The sequence below is a fragment of the Numenius arquata genome, chromosome 1, assembly GCF_964106895.1.
Source record: "Numenius arquata chromosome 1, bNumArq3.hap1.1, whole genome shotgun sequence".
Taxonomy (NCBI): Eukaryota; Metazoa; Chordata; class Aves; order Charadriiformes; family Scolopacidae; genus Numenius; species Numenius arquata.
This window is the reverse complement of record NC_133576.1, coordinates 82001670-82012295: the sequence shown is the minus strand read 5'-3', so window position 1 is coordinate 82012295 and position 10626 is coordinate 82001670.

Genomic DNA, 10626 nt, shown 5'->3' with positions numbered 1-10626 from the left:
CTCAAGGTCACACCATGCGTGGCAGTGTAGAGACAGGATTTGCTTTCTCCTGTTGTAGTTGCTCCAGTTTATGAAATCCACTCAGATCTGAACAGATAGAGATGATGAAAGCACCCGTCTCCAGACCTGAATTCCAGCCTTTGTTCCTATTTATATTTAGAATATTGCTGAGGGTGCTTACGTCCGTTATCCTCTTCAGTGCCTCTTGTAACTAATTTGGATTGCCATGTCTAATCCTGTTTGTTTCTTGTTTTTAGGCAGCTTGCTCTTTTATTGCAGCTCCTCTGAAAAGCACCTGGGCGTAGGCAAAGTACCTCACGATTGTCATGGGCTTGTGAAATGTGGGTATTACAACATTTCATATTTCAGTGTTCTAGTCCCTCTATAGATTTATTTCCTAAGCCTACAGTCCTTAGTGCATAAGTTTTTAACAAAATAGGTACTGCTTTATGACAAACCTGGAGAGTGACATATCTTGGAAAAATGCGTATTACCTGTAATGAATCTTCTCATCTTTCATGATCATTAATTACTTGCTAAATTCTCAAGGGTCTAACTAAGAAAATACTTAAGTGATTGGTAATGCAGTGGCCAGCATAAAATTCATTACTGCTTAAGCATAACACATTGATCTCCAGGGTATTCTATGAATAGTGTATGTCTTCAACGTGTTTTTCAAAGAGGCTACACAATGGCTTGGTGAGGCCATTAATTTACCATTTACATTTCATTCTAGCACAGAATGTTTTGATATCGTATTTTTGGAAATGGGAGTGAATAATTTAATCTTGGATCTATTGTTAGAATTTAATGGTCAAAACAAAAGAAAAACTCTACAGCCCCAGACACCTGTCTGTTTCTTTTCATGTTTTATATGTCTTAACATCAATGCATCAATGTATATTATGAAGAGATAAATGAATAAATAAAGAAAACATACTATCTGTTCTTCTGTAGCTCATATTTATTGCAATGATTTATCTGATCTCCATAAAGTGCTGGTTACTGCTGCTGAAAATATTAATTCTTCGCAGAATGAAGCATTCAGCTGCTATCATAGCTCCAGGCATTTTTTTCACATCTGAATGCTAGGAAGATGCACATGATTTATTTTCTATATGGGAACACATACCAGAGTCCAGTTTTAAGAATGTTCTTATTTTAGCTTACATTATATGGTGCATTTTCTATTGAAATTCTGGCCTCTGCACCAAAGCACTGTTGTTGTTATTTGTTACTTATCAAATATATGGCTGATTAATTCATGTTTTTTCTATTCACATTACAGATTTTAATTGCCAGTAGTTAGCTGGTAAGGTATCTCAGCATGCTAAAGAAGTTCTAGGGGTGTAGTTCAATTACCAGGGCTATTGAGCATGTCAGAAATTACAAGGGGAGATGAGAGTTTTATGGTTCTGGATAGCCACGTGACAGGTAGTAAGGTTGTTTCTGGGACAGTATCACCTCTCACAACAAGCCAAGTGCACTACTATTGCCTCATCGCTGTAATGGAGAAACCTGTATTGTCCTTTTCTTTTGCACTGCTCTGAGTATGTAAGCTATTAATTTGCTGGTGTGAATATTCACATACCATCCAGTGTTTGCCCTTCTAAAATATACACTGCACAGCTGCACATGGGCATGGAACAACACCCATTTTTCACATTGTGTGATAAAAGTGAAAATGCATATAATAATGTACAGAAGCCATTACTTTGATTGTCATGAATGTGCCTGGAAACAGGGAAAACATAAGAGAGAATTTATTCAGGTTACTATTGGGACAAAAGTGATATTTCATTAGCGACCACTTCAAAGTTGTTCTTATCCATTAAGGTGGCTTAAATTACATGGCATGAGCTACTAACCAGCTGCACTATAATATTATGCAAGGGTTCTGATTGCTTGGAGAAGCAACACTTTACACCATAGTTAGTTATTTGTGATTTTATGCTAAGCTTTGCAATCTGGTACTGTCACTTGTGTTAATGCATTAACAGTTTGAATATTTATGTTGACTCATGCAGCTGCAACTTTTGTATTTTCTGATATGACAAATAAAGCATATTCCTACAAAACTGCATTAACTGTAAGGTAATGGTACTTTGTCTACTGCTGAAAATCTACATCATGCACTGAAATTTGCTAGGTAACTTAAGAACTCTCCTTCTACTATATGTATGTAATTTAATAGCTGGCATCAGGTGACTTTCTCTAAGGGGAACAGAGGAACAGAATTAGTGGCCTGTCTAATGAATAATTGGGATAAGTTTTACATATTTCATTAGAAATAAAAGGCTATTTAAACACTGCAGTATCAAAACGGGGCCAGTCATCACACGGGTGCTGTACATAGGCAGTGTGTCCCTCTCTTCTCTGGTTTAGTTTTGATTCCAAGTTGTGCCAAAAGAAGTTGGGGAAGATCTTGTACTATTTTTGCATCTGTAAGACTTTGGTGCTGTCAGGAGCCAGTATAGCATTAGTACAACCTAGAGCCATGCTAGGAATTATAAGTAATTTCCAAGTCCTTTCTGCAGCCCAGGCTACAGCACAGATTGCTTTGGCCACAATCCTTTCCTTACTACTTAATGCCTCACTGCCAGACCATCCTTCATTAGAGTGCATGAGTGAGGTCTAGAGAGACTGGTGGACAAAAGCTGCATCACCAAGAAATAATTTCCCCTTGTAGAAATAGAGACAGGTGTTTTACAGCCCTCTTCTACATCCACACTATCAGAGTCAGAACACAGGACATGATCAAGACCATGAGTCTCTGTGTATAATTATCTTTCATCTTTTTCTTTTTCTCTTTGAACTGTGAGCTTTCATGTGCCTTTCTTTTTATACTGTTTAGTGCCAAGCCCATTGGTGGCACCATAAGTATCTCACTGTAAACAGAAGACTCTTACTTCAGACACAAAGAAGTCTGCTCACTATATTCACAACAGCAGCTCCTCTGAAATTGACGGTTCTCTTTGTTTTGGTCTTAACACACAGCCTGAAACTAGCTTGTATGAACACACCCAAGCACATACAAATATTTGGGTGTGAGTCTCACCCTTTGGAGGCGATGCTTTACCTGCTCAAGATGCTGTGAAAGCAAACATTGTGTTTCTGTGAAGCGCTGCCATCTGGCAGCACAGCCAGATTGCTTGCATGAGTTAAGAGAGTAGGTCTTGGCTCATTATGTGGCTGTATCTATTTCGTACTTAACAGGTTAGAGCAGTGCATCTTGTGAAAAAAGGATACTAAGCTCAAGTAAGATGGGACATGCACCACCTTCACCTTTATACCATATCTTGGCCATTGCTTGACATCTTAAGGCAGTTGAGTAGACAGTAAGGGTCAAGAAATTCCACCTAGGACAAACATAGTATAGGGATACCCTATCTTTTCCTTTGACTCATATTCTCCTCTTTTCTTTTACACTGGCACCTACGATGTCATAAGGCATAGGCCAAGTATCTGCCATTGACCATCTACCTTCGCTTCCCTCCATGGTCCTTCTGGAGGCAATTGTTCAGATTTTTGTGGCAAATGCAGGCTGAAAGCTGGGTCATTAGTTTGCAATGTGCCAGTATTTTCCATGCCTGCAGTTTTGCTAAATTGTTCATTTTTCATGTTATTTAATTTCATGTTATGTTGGACAAAGCAATTTCAAACGCACACCAGACTCTGAAAATCAATTAAATTGCCAGCATTAATAACTCTGAGCTGGATTGTTGTTTATATGAAGAAAAAACTTTTCAGAGAGAAGCAGCAGGGTGAGTTTCACACATGGAGCTTCCATGACCTTATTCCACTGAAACGTAAGATGGGTAGAACCTTTACAGTGCCCTTGTGACATTTGGGCTCCACAAATCCAGCTGTTCATGAGGTCACTACGGGCTTCAGTGTTCCATGCTGAAACTCAGTCATCAGTACTATTTTCCTGACACTGTCTTTCTTTCCTGAGACCAAGCCACTTCGCTGTTATCTGTGGTCTTCCAGTGGGAAAGTTGTTTGACCCAACCAAATAGGATTGCAGTGAATAAATCAGGTCTCCTATGGAGATACTGACAGGGTCAGCTAAAGGCATGGAAAATATAGATTAGATCACTTAGTCTCAAAGTATTCTTTGCTCTTAAAACTTCCTTGTTCACCTACTTCTTTGCCCCTGCAGAACAACCCCGTGCTGAGGCAATTGGATAAGACCTCAGTACTTGCATGCTACAGAGAATTATATTCTTGGTGGTTTATTTCCACTAAGCTGACTGCTGAGTATAAGAATCTTTGAATTAAATTTTTAGTATAGAAAAAGAAAGAGTGATTTATTTCCTGTATTTTAGAGATTTTACTGTTTTTCTTTTAGTTTTATGCAGCCTCTCTTTCCCCTATAAATTATTGATTTTGTAGACAAATAACTGCTCTGCTGCCAGAAGTTAAATGTCTTTGGCTGCCAGGCACATGAGCTGGCCCTCAGCTTGAGCTCTGAGAATCATTCAAGTAGAATTTATGAACAATAGAATTGATAGTCTCTTTTTGCATGAATACTTGCCCGTGTGGGTCAAATACCCAGAGAGCAGACTTTGAAATACATGTGTGTGTTGAAACTAAAAAATATAAATCATCCCAGTGCCTTGGCAACTGCCTTTTACCTTACAACCCCTGCTCCCCGGCAGAGGTTTGGCTGCCTTGCTTCAGGTTTCCTGGGGAGAGTGCAGATCGCCGAGCAGAGCCGGCTCTTCACCATTAGTGTCACAGGTCGAGGAGCAGCGCTTTGGAGAAGTGGAAAACCCAGAGGGAAAATGAGAAGCAGGAAACTATTAGGGTTAGAGTGACAGGTGGACAAAACCTCCCGTGACTCCACTCATATTGCCTGTGTATTTTGGTAGGATGTTGTGCACGTTACAATTCTCGGTGTGGGTAAATCTGGGTCAGGCAGAATGGAAAGTGCTCTTTTCTGAATAAGGCTCCTCACTCAAACAGAAAGGAAACAGTATAAAAGCACAGGCTCACTCACACGTGTGACAGCTGTGGGTAACTGGGAAGATTTCTGACAAGATAGTCACTTGTTGAGCTGTATGTGTAAAGTGAGTAATGTTGGTTGCAGAGAGCTTTTCAGTCCTCTGAAAGTGGAGGAAGAGATGTAGAATAAATCTGGATACAGATGTACTGCAAGTGAAACAGGGAAAGCATAGAAGAGAAAAGGAAAATCTACCCTACCTACAGATTGGGTGGCTAGGGCCAAATCTTCAGTAGAAGTCAAGGAGGATGTTAAAATCCACCTCCACCTTAGATAAATTAGAGAAGTTTCTAGCTGTTAAAATTTTTCCTTTTAATGATCAGTTTGAATGTGAGAATTCTCTTTCACTTCAACTCATGATCACATCCAAACTTAAAGTTTCATTTTCCTTGCTTTCAGAGCTGTTGCTTACTCAAGATTTTTGTGACAACAGCCTCATTTTCAAGATGCTTCATCTCCATCTCTCTTGTATCTCTGCTTAACCTTTTCTTTAGAATGAATCTATAACTTAATTTCCAAATCTTTCCTGGTTGTGGCACTACTGAGAACCTGAATCATGTTTGGTGCTTGTTCCTGCATGCTTTCCATAATATCTTCCAGAATATGGCTACACAAACATTGTGGTGATGCACGATGCCTGCCTTCACAATTTCATAAGGTGAAATTTATATCAGTTTTGAGGTTCTGATGCCATTATTCATGTTATCTCAGATTCCTCTTCATGAGATGTTATCCAAATACTGTAGTTGTATTTGAACGGGTTCTCTCAGGTCAGAGTGTGAGTGAGTTCGGAGTGTGGGTCTCTGAAGGTAAGCTGAAATCCACTTTCTGCCTTACTTCACAATTCCTTCTTCATGTGCCATTTTAAAGAGTAAATTAGCTCAAACTTGGAAATGATTTGGGAACATAACTTCTATTAATATTCAGTTTTCCATGGCATTTATGAAGCAACTCTTTCTTTTATAAATTACTGATTTTGTTGACAACAAACTATTATCTTGCCAGATATTAAACCTCTGCTGCTGCCAGAGACTTGGGCTGGATATCAGCATGTGCTCAAAGGGTCGCAGGGATGCAAAAATATTTTTCAGCTTGGAAAGCCTACTGAATCACTGGCAGGGGAGGACAGGAACTCACTTTCTGATTCTCATGGAAATACTGGCACTCTATCTTGTGGAGAAAGAACAGGGACTACAGATCTAAAAGGGTTTTGGTGCCAGATTTTTATTCCTCAAATACTACTGATGAGCATAATGATGACAGAACCATCTATGATTGGCATCCTGGTGCTATTGGTTAACATTTCCTCCCACTATTTTTCTGGATTCTTTGTCTTCATCTTTGTGGTCTTGCTTGTGGCCCTATAGCAAATAAGAGGACACTTCTGCTAACTTCATAATCAGGACAATTGCCAGCTGACGTCCAACTCTTCCATCAGCTGCCATCATCCACATTCATTCAATGTTGCTTCATATTTACCCACCTGAAATCGCCCATTGGTCTCTCATTCTTGATAACACCTCCCTAAGCAGCTTCCAGTATATCCACCCCTTGACAGTTCTGCTAAACACACTCAGTTGAGTCACTTGCATTTCATTCACTGTATATTGTGGGAGAATTTGAGACTGTATCTGTTACAGTTCCAGAAAATGGAGCCCAGGAACGAACTCTTAGCAGAGATGGGATTCATCTCATCTAGTGATGGCCTCCTAAAATCAGGCATGCAGTCAGACCTCGTTATATGAGGTGTTCTGTATCTCCACTGGCAAGGACTGGCACTAGGTGATTTATGTTGTCTGCCTTCAGTGACAAACCTACCTCTCTCCATGCTTGAGTTCTTCTAATTACATAATGATTTTTCTACAGTACTTTTACTGTGAATATGCAAATACCTCAATTACCCGTTAGTATCTACATGTTCTGGTAAAAAACTACAGTGTTCTGAGTTTTCAAAGTGTTTTTCACTTTGAAAGATACAATCTAAACTCCTAATTCAGTTGTCACCAAAATATGTGGAAATAAAAGGAAACTGAACACAAAAGATCAGACGGTAATGTAAAATGGTCATGGTATAAAAAGAAGAAAGTACATCAGGAGACTGAAAGACATGGCTAAAGGAGGGTAAAGGAAGTAAGCAATTTTCCTCCCCCTTCTGTATTTTAAGATTTCAATTTTTAATTAAACATTGAGTATAATAACCTGTAATAACCATATTCTGGTCTAATAAAGTCCTTGGCCTTCAGCCACTGAATCTATTAGTCCAGATTATGCATGTTACCTTATAAACAAAAGGTGCCCTCAAGTTATTATTATAATCAGGTTCTTGAGTTGTTAATTTCCTCTATGGAAAACTAACAGGAGTGTGTTCAGCTAAAACCAAAAGCAGTAAAGTTAGTCAGAATGAGTAATATCATTAGGACTTTTCAATACGAAAACATCCAGGTGGATGCTGTGTTTGTGTACATTGCTTTCAGCTGTTCAAAGAAAAGAGTCAACTATCTGTTTTCAAAGACACTGGAGAACTTCTATTCCAGTCAAAATGTTGAACTAAGAAATTGTGGTTTGCCCTGGCCTTGTTTATCTGAAAAACATTCAGGTACTTTTGTGTATTTGGATTGGCATAGTCTTAGGGTTTTGGGCTTAGTGTACTGTTTGAATGAAACAGAATGGACACTTAGATGCTTTTTTCTAGTTTCTCTGTTTAGTTTGCCTATCTCATTTAATATGGGTGTGAAAGCATGATAAAATCCCTTCTCTTAAGGTGACGTATTTCTTATATGTTTCAATAGTGCTGAGATCATATATTAAGTACAATGATCAGCCCTCCTCAATGTCTTGGTGAAGGCTGTTTTTTTTCTAGTCATATCTCCTGTAGAACAGATGAATTTTGGCTATCCTTTATTCAAGTAGTTTGCAATGTGCTTTCAAATAATAGATCTACATTTAATGCCCATTATCTAGGAAGAATATTGACTTATAACAATTTAGTGTCATAAGCATTGAGTGCTGTGAAATTGCTTCTCCTCTGCAGTCCTATTTGTTTCTAGGCTTGAAAATGTAAAGACAACAATTAAAAGAGGAATTACCTAAAAATTCAAACATAATTAAATCACATTAGAAAGTACTTTTTTCTTTGATTGCGCAACAGGATATAATCTCAGTTCTTTTTGACCCAAGGTTACTACTGTTAACCGGTAGTCCCAGACACTGCAAGATCCACGTTGATTCCTTTTCAAATGTTGGTCTGAGAACTCGGCAAATCTCAGTGCAGGTCTACACCCATTGTTATTCCCTTTTTCCTGAAGTATAATTTACACAGTTTGCATCTTGACTCTTAAGAACAGGATGATAGTGAGGCTGCGTGACTCTAAGTTTCTTTCAAATGTTTAAATGTTGAGATTGAAGCTGTACAGATTATTAATTTACTTCACACACGATACAGCACAGTATAGCTGGGAAAAAAGCAAGTTCTTAAAGGCACTAAACCCCCAATAAATTCCATAAATAGTGCTTTGGTTGAACAAACAATGAATATTTAAGAAAAATCCCTTAGCTACCATATTTAAATACAGTAAATGAAGACTGCATCCCACTGAGGTTACGCTGTTGCCAATGGTAAAGTGACTTTGGATATAACCTTCCAGGCATCTGAAAGAGGAGTATCCCTCAGCCCAGACTTACCTGAATGTGAACACTTACACCCGATATCCTTTGTCTTAGTTTCCAAAACTTTTCCATGCACACCTACGTGCATTATCCATATTTCTTTCCGTGACAGGTACCTGCCTTCTGGGTCTGTAAGATCTCTCCCAAATTTTGCACTCTGTTGTGGCAATATCACCAGCTACTCTCAGGGTTACTCAAAGATTGCTTGCTAAATATTGAATATAAAAAGTAAATGCAGCATAAGTAATTTAAATCACTTCTTGCAGTCAAAAGCAGTAAGCTCTACAGATGGTTTTTTACTATTTTCAATAGTAGAAACAAACCCAGAAAATATCACCTTATTTCTCAGTTCTGGAAGCTAACATTTTCTCATGTATTGAACTAAAGGTCTCCTTTGCCTATCATTTTTAAGCAAATAAAGCATATTTTGTTCCTACAAGACTCCCATCTTCTTTCACTGTTGCATACAGCATGTTGGTGTATCTCTTCTACCATCTGCTCTTTTGTTATTTCTCTCTTCCTTTTCTTGCCAAACTGATGGAGGACCAAAACCATTTTATGTTGACAATTTGGAAAACATTTATAGCTCGTGCAAATAACGGACTAAACTGACTCTCCATCAATTACAGATAGACCAGTGCAATCTCTGTATACAAGTTCATCAATGATCCCTGTAGCATTTGGTTATATCCCTGACTTTTGGGTTCATGAACTGTATATATCTGTCAGCAGATGTTAAGTTTAGACTTAAAATGTCTCTATCAGGCAGTTCATAAATCACTGTTTGCTAGAAATCAAGTGTAATATAAAAAGGGATGGATCCTTCTCTGACATGCTTTCTTAAATACCTTCCTAAGAATTTGCTGATGGTTGGTTGTTGTCAGTCAAACCTGTTCAGCAGGGTGTAAACTTACTAGCCGTCCTCTTCACCTTTTCTTTTACAGAATTCACTGAACTGGGGGTTAGTTCCATGTACAAAGTCAGCCTTCCGGCAAAGGCAAAACTACAAAATTTGTCTTCTGCCATGACATAACCTAATTCTATATTCTTACTTCCATCAGTTTGTGATGTTATTTGCTGAGTGAAATCATTGCTTCTTACAGCACCAAGCATTTATTGTGCACAAGTGTTTGTGTTTGCCTAGGCAAGAATAATTTAGCAAATCTATGAATCCCTGAAGAAGAAACAGCTTTGTTCAGAATCAGAAAGGGCTGTAGGCAGTGCAAATTCCACTCCCAGCATCAAGTTGCTTAATTGCAGATGCTGCAGCGCTCATCTTGGCCAAGCTTATGTCCATTTGAGTGCATTCAGCACTGGCACATTTTGTACTGGCACAATCTCTAAGATGTGTGGGAACCTGACAGGGAAGACTTGTGCACTGTGTACCAAGTGACACGATAGATGCACCCCTCCTTGCGTGGTAGCAAAGAGCTGAGCTGTAGCATCATGCTACCACACTTCCTAGCTCGAGGACACTGTGTGTTTGGTGCAGTTAATTGGTGGGTCCCAGATCTGGCAGCAACCTTGCATGAGTGTCTGCTGATGATACCTCACGTGCTGTGATCTGCAGATCCCCTGCTATGTGACGGTGCTCTCTGCCATGCCCACACGCTGTAGCAAGAGAACATCATCCAAGGAGTTGCATCTCTGCTGCTGTGACAAAGGCTTTTCACAAACAAAAGTTTTTTTCAAGGAAGGCATCAAAGTGCATCTTATGGTGCACCCAATTTCTTAATTTCATTTTGCTTGTGATTGTGAGATACTTCCAAGTAAAAACTGGCTTCAACTAGAATATGGGTGAACTTCAAGTAGCAGAATTTTGCTATCAGTAATCTAAAGTGCAGCTCTGACTTCCATTTGAAATTTGTTTTCTGGGCAAGCAGTGGGTGTCAAAACTTATTTTTATGTGGTCACATTGGTGATTATTATTTTTGTTGCCTTCCAAAACTGGCTAA